The sequence below is a fragment of the Notamacropus eugenii genome, chromosome 6, assembly GCF_028372415.1.
Source record: "Notamacropus eugenii isolate mMacEug1 chromosome 6, mMacEug1.pri_v2, whole genome shotgun sequence".
In the NCBI taxonomy this organism is placed as follows: Eukaryota; Metazoa; Chordata; class Mammalia; order Diprotodontia; family Macropodidae; genus Notamacropus; species Notamacropus eugenii.
Window position 1 is genome coordinate 55,747,575 of NC_092877.1, and position 17,016 is coordinate 55,764,590.

At 37.9% G+C, this 17,016-nt stretch overlaps 1 long non-coding RNA gene across 1 annotated transcript in view; it reads right to left on the bottom strand.

Moving 5' to 3' along the window:
- Positions 1-3,815, bottom strand: part of LOC140511134 (uncharacterized) — a 52,411-nt gene extending 48,596 nt beyond the window's left edge. Inside the window, exon 1 of the long non-coding RNA XR_011969443.1 lies at positions 3,322-3,815. This is a non-coding gene — a long non-coding RNA (uncharacterized lncRNA). The remainder of the gene's footprint in view (positions 1-3,321) is intronic.
- Positions 3,816-17,016: the final 13,201 nt, after the last annotated feature.

The following is a 17,016-nucleotide window of genomic DNA, read 5'->3' on the forward strand; positions in this document are numbered from 1 at the left end:
GCTGGAATACTCTCCTTCCTCACCTCTACTTCTTGAAATCCCTAGATCCTTTTTGAGTTCAGCTCAAGAGTTACCTCCTATGGAAGAGTTCTTTGCTGATCTCTCTCCAGGATTCTCCCACCCTGAAATTACTTTGTATTTATTTTTATACATCTTGTATTTACCTATCTGAATCCATGTTGGATTTTTTTTAGAATGTAAGCTTTTAGAATGTAAGCTTCTTGAGGGTAGGGATGGTTTCATTGTTGTCTCAGTATCCCTAGGTGCCCAGCCCAGTGCCTGGCATACAGTAAACACTTAACCAATGTGTATTGAATTGAATTGAAGGTTCAGCAGGTGGATTTCAAAGAGGCGCCTGACATGAATGAATGATTGGCTTTTAATCATAATGGGGATATTATTGTGACTAATTTATCAGATGAGAAAACTGAAACTCAACAAGGGGACATGAATCAACCAAAGTCACACAGCCAGTTAAGTTAAATTGTCAAGATTTGAGCCTAAATCAGTTGACTAGTGTTCTTTCTTGTCCAGTGAGCTGCTTGTCAGAAATCAACAATGAAAGAAGTTACATCTCTCTTGGGTTGGGAACTTTCTATCACCATCACCATCACCATTACCATCATCATCATCATCATCTTCATCATTATCATCTTCATCTGATAGTGGCCCAGAATAGATTCATACTGGGAACTTGTGCTCACATACTTCCAAAGCTTCCTAAGGTAAAATAAGCTGTTTTATACCCATCTTGGCTGAGCAAACTCAGCAAGTGAAGAATCCCTATGATCAAACCCATTATCCAAGCAGGTGAGACATTAATCTGAAGAAAAACAAAGCTCTCTTTGCAGGGTTTCCTTGAATCTGTGGTGCAAAGGCTCAGGGGCATAATTTGTCCATTAGGCATCCTACTGTGTTTTATTGCTTAGAGTGAGTTCAGTCCCATCAATCTCCCATTACCTGACCAACCTTGGGATTGTCTCTTTAGGGGGTTGTCAAAGACATCAGTGGGAAGAGGGAAGACAAGGGTCAATACTGTTGCTTTTCACAGAAAGAAAGGTTTATTTATTCAGCACAGGATATTTAACAGTCTCTTGAACCAGCTTCCAAACGAAAACCTGATCGATACCATCTTTCTCTAAAGGCGGCCAACTACAGAGTCCTGAAGACTTGGGTTTTAGTTCTATATCTGCTCTCTGTGTAACCTTAGGCAGTTCACTTCTACTTCCCCCACTGGATTTCAGTTTCCTCATCTGTAAAATAAGGATAATAATCTCATTTTGTATTATTGTGAGAGTTATGATGATGGTGGAAATAACAGTGATGGTGTGGGGAGAGGGGTGGTAACAATATTGATGGTGGTGGAGAGGAAAATGGTAGTAGTGGAATGTTCATGATATAAAAGGGTACAATGATGAATGGTGATGGTGACAATTATGATGATGGTTGATGGAAAAAATACTGATGATGGTCACAGTGATGATGGTGGTGGTGGTGATGTTGATAATGATGGTCCTGGTCGGGGTGATCTACTAAGTTTCTGGACAACCACGTACATCCACATCTTCACCTTTGTTTTTACTATTCTATCACTTTTGACTGTCCGCTCCATTCTTCTCTTTCTAAATTCCTTCAAGGTCCACATTTAATTCATAAAGCCTTCCCTCCCATTCCAGCCTTTAGCAATCTCTCCTTTCTTTGAGTTCCTATAGAATTTACCACTGGTAACATTCAACTGGCACTTCACATATAATAAGATAATAATTAGCCATTCTTTTCTCTTTTCTAATCCATCCAGCATATGTTTAATGAAAAAAAAAAGATTCTGTCATATTGTTTTGCCCATGTCAGATAACCTACTGAGAAACTTAAATGACTCCCTGTTGCAATGCTGGTCTACTGTTACACTTGGGGACTTTGGAATTTAAGGGGATGATTCAATCAACCCCAAGTACTTGGGGTCCCTTTCTGGGTTCCTCACTTGTGTTCAGGGCTCATCTTGTTTTTTTCCTTTATTTTGAGCTAATGCTTCTTGTCCTATTATCCTGAGGATTAATACCTTTGTTTGATATACCTTCTGACACCTAGAAAGATTTAGTCAGGACTTCCATCTGGGTTGCAGTTATCCTATGGATCAGAGGGACATGCAGAAGAATTTTCACCCAGGCCAGTACAATTTCTCACCTAAAGGTGAGAGGGGTGATTTTTCAGTCAGCCTCATGTTCCTAATCCCTACTGGGAGAGTTTCACATTTTCTGAAAGTTCATTTGGGACTAGAGTTTCTCTCTAAGAGGAGATGATTCTTCCCCTTTCCTTTTTTCAATATTTTTCAACTACATTCATCTGTTCTATTTCAGTCTCAGTTTTGGTTTGTTGCCATCAATCAAAATTAGGAAATTTAGAGGAAATTCCTCTGCATATGGAGTAGAATCCCTTTTGGAGAATTTATAGGACAGAGAGACAGATAGGCAGACAATCAGAGCATTTATCAAATGCTTTCTATGTGTCAGGTACTGTTCTAAGTTCTGGGAATACATATAAAAGCAAACAAGATGGCTACTGCTCTCAGGAAGCTTATATTCTAGTGGGGAGAGACAATATACATAAACATACATACATATACACACATATGTATATGTATATACACATATACACATATATACATACAAATACCTATACATACACATACATAGATACATGTGTATGTGTGTGTGTGTGTGTGTGTGTGTGTGTGTGTGTATTATACCCAGAAAGGGGAATGAAGGGTGGAAGAGAGAGAGGTGACCATGGTAATGAGACTGCAGAAAATGGTGTGATGGCCCAGTTCCCAGCCTCATACGGCAAAAAGGTCCACCTATCAAGGAAAACTAAGGGTAGTGTTTCTGTTGTGGTACTTCTCAAATTCTGTGATTCCATGGTGGTTGTCATCTTTGTTGTTTTGGGAATTATTTTAAGCATTTTTCATAACAAGACTGTGAGGTAAACAGTTTGATTATTGTCATCGACATTTTATAAACTGGGAAACTAAGGCAAAGAAAACTGAAGAGACTTGTGTAGGGACAGATGGCAAGTTAATGAAGGACACAGGACTGGTTTCTAACCACTAACCATTCTAACTGATTCTAAACCACGAAGCCACACTGTCTATCCCTCATGGGGTTAAAAATTGTATTAGAAACTTTTAAACGAACCTCAGGAAGAAGTATAATAAACAATCAAATACCAAACTGGGAGACAAACTGTTCTGTTGCTGAACCTATCTCCAAAGCTGGTCAAATTATAAACTCCCTAACCCATAGGTAGAATCATAGCATCACCTACCTTTAGAGCTGGAAGACACCGTAGAGAGCATCAGTCCAATTCCCCTGATTTTACAGATGCTAATTCTTTTTCCTTTAATGAAAGATAGAAGAAAGAAACTTTGAGGGCACATCTGAGTAACCTGAAGCACAGGGAGTTGAGAAGACTTGTACCACTTCACACTAGGAACTGGCATCATATTTATTCTGACTGCTTAGTCATTACATATGGAGCAATGCGACTTACAGGATCTATGTCCTTATTTTCCTTCTCTCTCTACCTCTCCCCTCCTCGAAAATAATTTCCAATACTTGCAACTGAAAGGAGAATACTTTTAGCATACTTCAAACCCCTGTAATCCTGGTATCAAAAGCTTCTCCTGACAATTTGAGAACCTCTTACTTCTCTGATTTATTTATTGTCCTTACCCAAAGAAAGTCAGTACCTAATATTCCATCCAATGTCACCAGCTCTCCTTATAAGCACATACATAGGCTTACCAGGCTCAGAGCATGTATAGTTTAATTTACAAGAGAATAGAATTTTAAAAATAATTTTTGCATCAACTATCTCTCCAGCACTAGGATTGCCTCTTGCCCTCTCTTAATATATAAGAAAAAGTTTTCAGGTTCATGGCTCAAACTCTGTATCTTAATAGGCAAGAAATATCAGAGAATTAACATAAATATGTATGACCAAGTCACTTCTCAATTCATGTGCTCAAAATGCAAATAAACAGTTTTCAAATAAATATCCAGGTGATTGGCAATGATGACAAAAGACATAAGTAGTCAATGTTGGAAGGACTTTGGGAAAAACAAGTACATTAATACGCTGTTGATAGAGCTCTGCATTGACTCCACGATTTCTGGAAAATAATTTAGAATTAAGTAAGAAAAGTCACTAAACTTCTTTTACCTTTTCACCCACATTACTGAGCACGTACCCCAAGAAAGTCAAAGACAAAAATAAAGGTCCTATGTATGCTAAAATATTCATAGCAATATGGTAGCTTTCACACCAGTTTTTGTAGTAGTAAAAAAACTGAAAAGCCAAGTTGGTGCCTATTAATTGGTGGATGGTTGACTAATTTATGGTATAAATATAATGGAACTGGATTATGTTGTAAGAAATGATAAAAATGGAAATGCTTATTTTGTTCCCTGAATTGAAAATAAGATTTTTTTTTAAAAAAAAGAAATGAAGAATTTGGAGAAACTTGGAAAGACATGTATGTATTAATGCAGTGTCAAGTGCAAGAGTCAAGAGAAAAATATATATGACTACAATGAAAAGAACAAAAAGGAAGGTAGGAAGGAAGGATGGAAGGAAGGAAGGAAGGAAGGAAGGAAGGAAGGAAGGAAGGAAGGAAGGAAGGAAAGAAAGAAAGAAAGAAAGAAAGAAAGAAAGAAAGAAAGAAAGAAAGAAAGAAAGAAAGGAAGAAAGAAGCTGAATGTTAAGTAATTATAAGGACAAGTCTGGAGCCTGCAGAAAAAAGATTTATAGATATAGAGATAGATAGATAGATATGTAAACATCTTCCTCCTTTCAGCAGAGATGTGGGAGACTATGCTTTCTCACTAAGGAGAATGTCCTTTGCCCCAGAAATGGCAGAAGAAAAATGTTCAAGAAGGAAGTGATGCCCAAGATAAGTAAAAAGATAGCAAGAGAATGCCTGCCTGCTCTTGGTAAATTCAATTCTCTTGATATGAATGAATTAAATCTTCAAGTACTAAAAGAAATAGCAGATGTGATTGCTGAGCCACTGTCAGGAATTTTTAAAAGATCATTGAAAATGAGAGAGGTACCACAAGGTTGGAGAAGGATAAATGTCTTGATTTTAGAAAAAAGGGAAGAGCCCACAGACTATAGGCCAGTGACTTTGACTTCAATTCCTGGAAAAATTCTAGAATGAATCATTACAGAAGTGGTTGGCAGGAAGGCAAATGATGATTACAAAGAACCAGTACAGCTTCATAAAAATTAAAAAGAAAACAGGTCATATCAGATTCAATTCATTTCTTTTTTCTTTTTTTTTTTGACCAGGATTATTAAACTAATAGATAGGAAGAGCAGAGTAGATAGTTTGTCTTAATTTTAGCAAAGCTTTAGATAAAGTATCTCATATTATGCTTGCAGATAAGATGGAGAAATGGAAAATAGACAACAATGTAATTGTTTTCAGAAGCAGTTGGATGGTTGGACTAAGAATAGTTACTAATGATTCATTGTCAATGTGGCAGGAGGTCTCCAATAGAGCACCCCAAGGATCTGTGTCTGGCCTATGTTGTCTAATATTTTTTTTATCAGTGATTTGGATAAAAGCATAGATGGCATGTTCATCGATTTTGCAGATGACACAAAGCTGAGAAGGATAGATTACATAGTGAATGAGGAGTCAGACTGTAAAAGGATCTTGACAGGCTAGAGAATTGGCATGAATTTAATAAGATGAAATTCAGTGAAGATAATTGTAAAGGCTTATACTTGAATAAAAAAAAATACAATTTCACAAGTACAAGATGAAGGGTGGGGAAGGATAGATAGTAGATGTCCTGAAAGAAATCTAAAAGTTTTAGGGGACTATAAACTCAGAGTCGGTAGAATAATGAGGCAAAAAAACATAAAGATATCTTGGGCTTTCTAGTTTCCAGGAATAAGAAGGTGATAATCTCACTGTATTGTGCCCTCATCAGATCTCATCTAGAATATGGTGTTTAGTGTGGGCACTACAGTTTAGGAAGAATATTGATAACCTGGAGAACACCAAGAAGAAGGCAATCGATATGGAGAAGTCTTACGTCCCTACCACATAAGAATCATTTGAAGGAAGTAAGCATATTTAGTCAGAACAAAAGAAGATCCAGAGATAACATCATAGCTTTCTTCCAGTACATGAAGGTCTACCATGAAGGAGCTAGGTGGCACAGTGGATAGAGGGCCAGGCCCGAAGTCAGGAAGATGAATCTTCCTGAGTTCAAATCTCATCTCAGATGCTTACTAGTGATGTGAGCCTGGGTAAGTCATTTAACTCTGTTTGCTTCAGTTTCCTCATCTGTAAAATGAGCTGGAGAAGGAAATGGCAAACTACTCCAGTATCTTTGCCAAGGAAACCCCAAATGGGGTCACAAGATGTAGAAGTTTCAAAAGAAGCAAATTTAGGCTTGATATTGGGAGAGGAAGGAGGCAGCATCTTAACAATTAGGGCCATCCAAAAGTGAAATGACTTGCCTTAAGAAATAATGGTTCCCCCACCTTGGAGGTCTTCAAAAGAAGACTGAGTAATCACTTGTCAGTATCATAGGCATTGCTCTTGTATAAGGGGTGGACTAAGTACGACTCCCCCCATCAGATTGTAAGCTTCTTGAGGATGTCCTGGATGCCAGCACTTGGCACAGTGTCTAGCACATAGTAGGAGCTTCATAAATATTTATTGACTGACTGCCTCACTAGATGGCCACCGAGGTCCCATCCGTCTGTATTTCTGTGATTGTGTGATTCTGACAGATGCCTTCATTGGATTGTCTGGTTTTGTTTAACGGTTTTTCTTTGTTAGGAGGGGGGAGTCATTGGAGGTTGGGGAGGATCAATATATCTCTAGAAATGACTGTGATATAAAAACAAAAGACATGGAAATGAAATGTATTTTTAAAATAAAGCAAAAAAGATAATGTAAATGAAATAGCTAGGACCTATCTGCGTTTGGGTCCATAGAAAATAAAGCTACCTCTCAGAGAACTACCTTCCCCCAGAAACCTGTATAGTACTTTTGACTTACAGTACTGCTCTGAACCAGGCTCCTTCCCTTGCCTTGGGGCTCCCCTCTACATTGTGCCTCCAGCAGCCCTCATTTCCTACCATGCTCAGCAGTTCTCACTGGTCAATGCCCCAATCCACCACCCCACTCTAGCTTGTAGCTCCCAGGACATGGCACTAATCTCACCACTGGGGCCATTTCAGTCAATTGTCTTTGATCTTGGTTCTGGCATCTGTCCTCCATCATTTGCCAATTTTACTTTCCTCCTTTGGCACGAGCTTCTTTTTTCTGTAACTTTCCTCTTCTCAAACAACGTTTGGCTCTGCATCATCAGGTGGCACTCTTTCCCTTTCCAGGGGAAGGGAACAAGCCTTGATTAAGCACCTACTATGTGCTAAGTCTTTTACCAATATTCTCACATTTGATGGTCACAGCAACCCTGCAAGGCAGGTGCTATTATTATTCCCACTTTACAGTTGGGGAAACTGAAGGAGGCAGAGGTCAAGTGATTTGGGCAGGGTTCGACAGTTAGTGAGTGTCTGAGGGGAGATTTGAACTCAGGTCTTCCTGATTCTAGGCCCAAAGCTCTATGCACTGTAATATTCAGCTATCTATTTCTCAGGAAACCAGTTCTCTAACCTAGCCTTTATGGGAACAAATCGTTAGAAGTGTGTTTTACACCTTTTAAATTTTGTCTGTTATAAATATCCATATTGACTATAAAGGACGTATGAAGAAAGATGCTACCTACATTCAAAGAAGGAAATGATAAATAGAAGTAATATAGAATATATGTATATATAAATATATACAAATATATATAAATATATAAAATAATTTTACGTATATTTTATATATATATGTATATGTCTAATGGTAGCCATGGAGGGGGTGGAGGGAAGGAAAAAAATGAAAAAAAAATGACAAGATAATTTTGTTGTATATTTGAAAATACCAAGTTTTGCAGTTTCATGTAAATTCATCTTTTTATTGTTCTCTGTTATGGAAATGCTTGTTTCATTCCATAAATTAAAAAAAAAGAAAAATATCTGTTATTCTTAAATCTTTCGTTTTCTATCACCATGGCCTAAAATCTCCTATGGTAAGCTTCTCCACGATAGAGCGAATAGGAATGGAAACACCTCCTTCTTGCATCATGCAAATGAGTCCATGTCTCCAATCCTATATAGGCTTATGGGAGACTGAATAGCTAATGCTTGCCTGTCTCCCCTAGTCTTAAGGAGACACACTTTCCACCCATGTTAATACTTTAGTTCTTTCCTAATTGTCTCCCTGCCCCTGACTACCCCAAAGTAGCTGAGTTAGGCTACTCAAATTACTAGTGAAGCTTCTAGATGGAAGGAAAGACTCTACGTGCAGCATAAATCGGGCTGAAGAGGAGATACATGTATATCACTGTGCACATTTGCAAAGCATTCATCTCTGCACTAGAGAGCTCATAACAACATCTTCCGTGGCCAAAAGAGGGAAATGTTAGTCAATGTTAAATTCAGATAATAAAAATTCATCTTTCCATAAGTAGTTCCAACCACGTACTTACTGAGCACTCTCAATGGTAATGGATATAATTTGAAATCTGTAAATAACAAGTGTTACTCCAGAGCCATCCAAGAAACATCAATAAAAACTAATTTGTTTTAGATATTGGAAGTTCAGAGTTCAAGAAAGAGGAAGTTAACACAGTAAAAGTTTATGTTCACTTTACATGTTCTGTCAGAGAGTTTCAATCACTTTTTTCTAATTTCATTCCCATGATACACATGGTAGCCAGGGTTTCCTGAAAAAGCCACTAGCTTGGAGTCAGAAGTCCTGAGTTCTACGTGCAAATTCCTTACTAGCTGTGTCATGTTGGGCAATTAATTACCTTTCTTTCCCTGGATCTCAGTTTCCTCATCTATGAAATGAGATTAGACGACCTCTGAGATTGGGACGTTATATTTCCTTGTTGTAAGGTCCTTCTAATATTTATTTCATTTAATTCAAAAAACATTTATTAAGTGCTTTCTAAATTTTTTAAAAAATTTAAATAGTTAAATTTAAACTTAAATGTTTAAATTCAAATATTTGATTTTTAATTTATTTTTTTAAATTCAAAAAACTTTTATTACGTGCTTTCTATATTATTTGCAAGGCAATAGTGATACAAAGGCAAAAATGAAAATAGATCCAGCCCCATCCAACTATTACAAGTCCCACCTGACTATAGCATTTTCTGTTCTGTGTTTTAAGGACACTTATGGTTTTAACTGTCTATTAAATGGTTCTGCCTTTCCAGTCAGAAGTGATCTGTCCCTCCTCCAATCATGTATAATACTCTGTCCATCTCATATTCCCACTTTACATTCCACCTTGTGTTCAGATCTTCTATGTTACTCTCATCCTCCCTTTAAATCTCATTACTAATCTTTGTATGGATAGGGACTTGTAGAAGTACCTACTATGTGTCAGGCATTGTGCTAAGCACTTTATAAATATCTCATTTGATCATTTGAATGGATGGATGGATAGATGGATGGATAGACAGACGGACAGACGGATGGATGGATGGATGGATGGATGGATGGATGGACGAACAAATGATTCCATCATATTGGAGAAAATAATAGTTGACTTATCTGTTTCCCAGAATTACCTTGACAGCCCCATGAAATGTATGATATAAGGCAAGCAAGCTGGATTCTAGTTCAAGTTGTCACTCTAAGAACCTCACACATACACAGTAGGAATTTAATTAATATTTACTGGTTTGAACTGTAAAAAAAAAAAAAAAGCTTTGGGAAATATGATAATATCAAAGTTAGTATTATACTTTTGAAAGAAAGGGAAACCCCAGTTTTTAAGTTCCAACTGACATCATAGAAATGTAATGGGAAAGGGTAAGGAAGGAAATCAAAGAGTTTGAATTTTCATCTTTCAGCTGAATTTATGTTTCTGTTTATATCTGACTGTTCAAGGGGAAATAGTGTAGCATTAAGGACCTCAGACTTGGACGCCAATTGGTTTGGGTTCCTGTCCTGACTTTGACATTGATTAGCTACGTAGACTTGCATAAAGCACTTCACCCTTCCATGGCCTCTTTGTCTCTAAAATAGGACTAAAAATCATTGGCCAGAAAACATTTGTTTTTTTTTAAGTGTTCTTCCTCACTTTCTACCCGAGAATTTTCAAGGATGATACGTGGGAGAGCTCTGATAGCAAATCTGGCAACAGCTGAAGATCATGGGTAATATAAAGAATTAGATTGAAGGGAAAGAAAATAGAAGTTTCTCATCTTCAAGGCTGGAATTTAAAACTCAAGTGGTTGCTGGAACAAAGTACTTTATTAAGACATATTGTTAAAGAAGAATCTGTACATTTATAAGTGTTCAAAAGACTCCCTCATAAAAAAAACAAGTCATTGGCTTTATCCAGTTATCAGACTGACAAAGCCAAGAATAAACTTTCTTTTTAATGTACTCTCTTAAATAGTGGTCATTGGCTCTTGTATGTGATATATGAATATACACCATATGCACAACTATTACAATTTGATACAATAAAAGAAATCTAAATTTTTAAAAAATATATAAAAATAGAAGATAGATCTTTATTTTAGGGAGACCCTCATGTTCATTGCAATTTCTCACATGCAGTTTAGCCTGTTTCCCTCCTTCTGTTCAATTCTGAACTCAGCTCATTATCCATCTGCAGCATCTGTCCAAGATTTATACTAAAGAAGCAGCTCTAAGAGCTGCATATCATATCATCTGGGCAAATAAACATTCTTCTTTCACTTGGCTTTTCCTGCACAGATATAGCCAAACATGTTTGAGGATTATGGATTTAAGAGGTTCTGAAGTATCCTAGGGATACTTTAAGGAATATCTCATTGATTTCAACTCTGTGGTGGACTTCTTCCATTGTAGTGGAATACACTCTGGTGATTAGGCATCTCCATTTTGTGCCTTGTTTCATACCCCCCAAAATCTACTTCTGCAATGTGGAATGGTCACAAGAAATAAAATACCTTGGTCTCTGAAGAATTAACACTGATGACCGTCCAAAGGGCAATAGAAAGGTATACAGTTGATGAGAGTAGATTGAGATCTATCACCAACAAAAAATATTGTAGTAGGTGGTAATGTTAAGGATCCAAGGACCTCATTAGAGAGCTGCATATCTGGAAAGGAAGGTAGACCAGTCTTTTAGCTCATTGAGGGATAAGTGATGGACAATTCAATTGGGATACATGGCATGTCAAGAAATCTAAAGAATGGACCATCCCACAGCAAGTTGGGTGAACCTCCTGTGGTGGATTTGTGAGACCACATGGTTAAACAAGAGTCTCACAAAGAGGTGAAGGTATACATGTATGGGTTATGACTCATGCTTGTTGGAAGAAGTATCTAAACTACTGGGACTGCAGAGTCATCAAAGTATCAGATTCATCCTTGCCCAACCTACCTCAAAATTATTCAAGGGAATCAAATGAGATAATGGTTTGAAAGTACTTTGGAAATTTTAAGGCATTACAGAAATGTGAAAGACAGCTATGATTTCTATGGGGTGGGAAGGATCAGCTTATTTCAAGGACAAATAAGACCACCAGGAGGTTTTCAGAGTGGAGGTGGTAGATTACATTGGGGAAAAACACTGCATCCTCTAAATGTGTGCAGCCAAGCCTGTCTCAGATGGCACAGATATTGTACCTCGATAACTCCCTGTGGAGAATAATGTCCAAGTCTTCCCAAAATTGAGCATTTTTACCTCTCAGCAAGACATTACAAAGCATTTACCAAGAAATAAACACTTATCAAGGCTTAAGGAACCAAGAGTGAAGGAGAGCAGATGGAATGTGGAAGAGGCTCAAGACAAGGGTGTAAGATTTGAAGGAGGCTCTCATAGATTATTTTAAAAGCTTTCCATTTGGTAATATAAACCATAGGCTGTGCCTTTCATTGGTGAACAAAGTGTTTTAGGATGAGGAGCCCAAACTCCTGGGTTCCAATAACAGATCTCCTGCTGACTCTGACTTTCTAAGAATTTTCATATAAGTTGTATAAGAGCTGTAACCAGGACAATCAGCAAGGTTTTTCTCCAAGGCACTAAAACTCAGGTGAAGGGGGTGTGGGGGACAGTAACACTACTAACTCTGCTTTGCTACCATAGAAACAACTGAACTTGGCTCCGAGATACCAAAAGTGACTTGTCAACATAAGCAGCTACCAGTCCCATACTAGTAAATATTTAACAACGAACTCTCTTCAGGGTGAAGGGGGAGGGAGAAATATATTTAGAATAAACTTTTAAGTTTAATTTACATTACTGACATTTTCTCTATCACATGTTTGAGTCTAGACAACCAACAAAACACTAAATCAATCTCTGATTTGTAACATCTGCTGATTTCTGAAGTGTAAATGCTCACACTGCAGCATGCTCCTGAACAGTGCAGAGTTTGCTGCAGTGGTCATGGAGGCTGAAGCAGGTGCTGTGGAGCACTCAGAGCTTGGTCAGGCATCGAAGACACTGAGGTCATCCACTGCAGCCCGAATCGTTGCCATTGTCTTGATTTTCATCTCACCACAGGACTCAGATGACTCTAGAAGAGTTTGGTCAACTTTGCCTCACTTAAATCCAGTTCACATCACTCATGATGTCATTGGTCCTCTTTGAAAACAAAGGACAAATAAAAATAACAGCTCCCACCTGGAAGTTGCACACCACATGAATTCCATCCTGCCCTTTCCTTTTCTCCCCTACTCCTGGAAGGAGCACCCATGGGGGTTTGTATTCTATATCTCTCCTTTCTTCCAACTAAATAAATTTATCATTAAAAATTCACTTGAAGTCTTGGTTTGTAAAGCTGTCCCAAGGGCCCAATTGGCTCTGCCTCTCCCTCTCTGGGTCTTAGGTTTCTCATTCAAATGGGCATCATAACATTTGCTTTCATATGCCTCATGGGACTGTTGTGAGGATCAAATACTATAATAGTGGAGGTAAGCGAGATAAAGAATCAATAAAAAAGGAGTAAAAGTATCGTCTTGTTCCATTGAAGTCCCAGTTAGTGTTTGATAACGTAAATGGATCGAGTCAGCATAGTTAACATCTTGCATCAAGGGAGATGTTTTACAAACCATAAAGCACTTTAAAAATATGAGCAATTTGGATCACTGTAACATTTTTTTATTGCTGTGTAGTTAACTTTACAAATTATTTTCACTCTCATCACCACGTAGGCTTATTCAATAATCTTTAATAGTTCCTATTTCCCCCAGATTCAAGCATAACTCCTGGGTCTGTCACTGAAAGTTCCTCACAACCTGACGATATGCTGCATCTAAAGCTGTATTGCAGGTAACTCTTGTCCACACACTTTATGACTGAACCAAACTTGGCTTCCTTGCTGTTTCTAATGTCTAATACGCTATCTTCCATCTCTCTGCTTTCACCTTGCTTGTGCCCCATGCCTGTAATTCCCTCCTTTCTGATATCCTTGCTGTTTCTAATGTCTAATACACCATCTTCCATCTCTCTGCTTTCACCTTGCTTGTGCCCCATGCCTGTAATTCCCTCCTTTCTGATATGCCCTTTTTGGAAACCCTGGATTCCTTTGAGACTCCTCAATTCCCTGGCTTCCTTCAAGTTCCAGCTGAAATCCCACTGGGTACAAGAACTGTTTCCTGATCTTCTGTAATACCAGCAACTGCTGATTATCTTCAACTTATACAATTTAACCCAGGCAGTTAGGTGGTGCAATGCATAGAGAGCCAGACCTGAAGTCAGGAAGACCTGAGCTCAAATCTGGCCTCAGACACCTACTAGCCATGTGACCCTAGGCAAGTCATTAACCCTGGAAAAGGAAATGACAAACCACCAAGAAAATCCCAAAAGGGGTTATAAAGAGTTGGATATGACTGATACAACTGAGCAACAACATCCTCTCTATATCTTGTTTGTACATAGCTGTTTGCATGTGTCTCCCCCATTAGACTGTGAGCTCTTGAGAGCAGGAACTTTTCTTTTTTGTTTCTTTTTTTTTTATAATGCCTGGCACATAGTAGGTACGTAGTAAGTGTTTGTTGACTGACTCCTCTCCAGTCTCACATTAGCTATTTCCTTTTCCAAGTTGACAGTATTTCTCCCCTCACTCTAGTGTTTCCTCATATCTTTCACATAAAAATGTTCTGTATACAGTTATGCATTTTAATGTTAACTGCCTCACAAGAAAGTAAATTCCTGAGTGGAACTTATATGCTCAGCACATAGCTGGACACTTACCACAGAGTAAGCATTTAACAAATGTTTGCTAGTGTACTATTTGATCCTGACAGTAGCCTTGTGAGATAGGGAAATTAAGTATTATTTTTAATAGTATTTTATTTTCTCAAATTACATATAAAGACAATTTTTAACATTTGTTTTTATAAAATTTTCAATTTTGAATTTTTTTTCTCCATTCTCCCCTCCCCCCTACAGTATGCAATTTAATACTGGTTAGATATGCAATCATGTAAAGTCTATTTCCATATTAGTCATGTAATGAAAGAAGAAACAGTTTGTAAAACAATTACAATTTGCAAAATGAAAACAAATCAGGAAAAAAATAAAGTGAAAATAGTATGCTTTGATTCCCATTCAGCCTCCATCAGTTCTGTCTTTGGATGTGGATAGCATTTTCCATCATGAGTTTTTTGGAATTGTCTAAGATCATTACATTGCTAAGAAGATCAAAGTCAGTTATCGCTGATCATTTCACAATGTTGCTGCTACTGTGTACAATGTTCTCCTGGTTCTGCTCATTTCACTTTGCATCAGTTCATATAAGTTTTTCCAGGTTTTTCTGAATTCTGAACACGAGTATTATTACCCACAATTTACAAATGAGTAAGCTGATGCTTAAAGAAGAGATGTGTCTATGCTCACAGAACTTACAATTAAGAGAGATGGGAATTATACCCAGGACTTCTGACTTTCAATTCAGTCTCCTTTCCTCTAACCCCAACCTGCCTCTCATAGAAATCATCTCCATGCAGATGAAGGAATGGATTTATTTTTCATTCAGAAACTTCTTTGTTATTTTTTTTTTGGCAGATAGTGTCTTAGGATGGATTCAGACTTTGTTGCTAATAAGAGACAGAAATGGGACTAAAATACAGGTCTTTGACTCCCAGCCCCACCTGACCCCAGGGCTCTTTGTTAACCTCCTCCCCCTTCACACACACACACACACACACACACACACACACACACACACACACACACATTGATTCATCAGATCTGAGTTCATAAGAGAGAAATTTAAAACTGGAAAGCACTTCAGAAGTCACTAAGTTCAATCCCCTCATTTTAGAGATCAGGAAACTGAGGCCAGGAGAGCTTAGGTGACTTGCCTGGGATCACACAATTAGTAAGTAGCTGAACCAGGATTCATTCTCCAAAATTTCCCCAGCAAGGGTAACAGAACATTTAGTGGGAATAACGGATGTCATTAAAACTTTATCAAGCATCAATGTATCAGATTCCTTCCAATATAAAATCACTTCATCTTTGGGGATTTTAGTAACCAGGTCTGGATACCAGGTTTCGGCCAGGCTCTGCCATGACTTCAAGCTAAATTTTAGTCCCCAAATGTGAATCAAAGGGACAAAATCTTTCCAAGTAGTTCTGGAAGCTATCCTTCATAGGGATAACAAGGCATAAGTCTATCTACATCAATTCTCTGCTCAGTAAGCTCCCGTGGCACCCAAGCACCTATACAATCAATTGCAAGCTTTTCGGCATTTAAAAGCTCTGCTCATCTGGCTCCACCCTGCCTTGCAGGCTTATTATACACTAATCTCTTCCACACATTTTCCAGCTCAGTCAATAATTAGCTCCTTTTTATTCTTCATGCAGGACACTTTATTTCCAGGTACTCTTTGACATTATAGAGGCTGTTCCCCATTCCAGGAATGTACTTCCTCCTCATCTCTACTGCTTAGAATCCCTAGCTTTCTTTAAAGCTCAATTTGAGGGGTATTTCCTATATGGGGTCTTTGTTGATGCCTACAGCTGCTAGTACCTCCTTTCAAGAATAACCTTACATTTACTTTACTTATACTTATATATAAAAATATATGGTATCAATGCATATGTACACATAATGTATATAAATATATGTTATATATGCATAATAAAAATATAAGTACGAAAGTATAAGTATAAATATATAACCATATAATAGTATAAATGTACACTTTGTATAAGCATTCTTTCCTCAGTGGAAAGTAAGCTCTTGGAGAGAAGGGACTGTTTGATTTTTCTTTTTATCTCTAGCATTTAGTATAAGGTCTGGCACATAGTGAGTGGTTTAGGCCTTTTCATCATGGTAGAACCATTCAGATCTTGTGCCCCTCCACCATGGTGTTCGGTAATCCAAGGTCATCTGTAGGCCATAGTGAAGTATAAGAAGAGGACTCCAGTGAAATGAGAAAAAGAAAACAATGCTTAAATGCAAAACTGGGTAGTACTATATACAATAAGGCAGAGCTGTAGCTTTAGAGAGAAGAGACCTGGGTTCAAAATGTGACCCTGACACTAAGATATTTGGTGACTTTGGCCTGGCCATTTCCCATCCCTGCACCTCAGTTTCCTCATATGAAAAATGAGGTGATTAGACTAAATGATGTTTGAGATCCTTACTTCCTCCTTTCCAGTTCTAAAAGCTGTCATCTTGTAGTCAGAAAAGGCTTCCCAGAGGAGGTGAGAACTAAGTTGGGGCTGATGCTGGATGATCCTAAATTCATTTTTCCTTTTAAGCTGGAGGCTACAAATGGACTGACCACAGTGGCAGGTTTTCTAAATGCCTCTTTTTCTAAACCCCGCTGTGGGCTTCGATAGGGAAATTGAAGAAAATACTCTACAGAAGGGCTGAATGCAACAATTCTTAGAATTCAATTTTCAGTAAATGTCAGGAG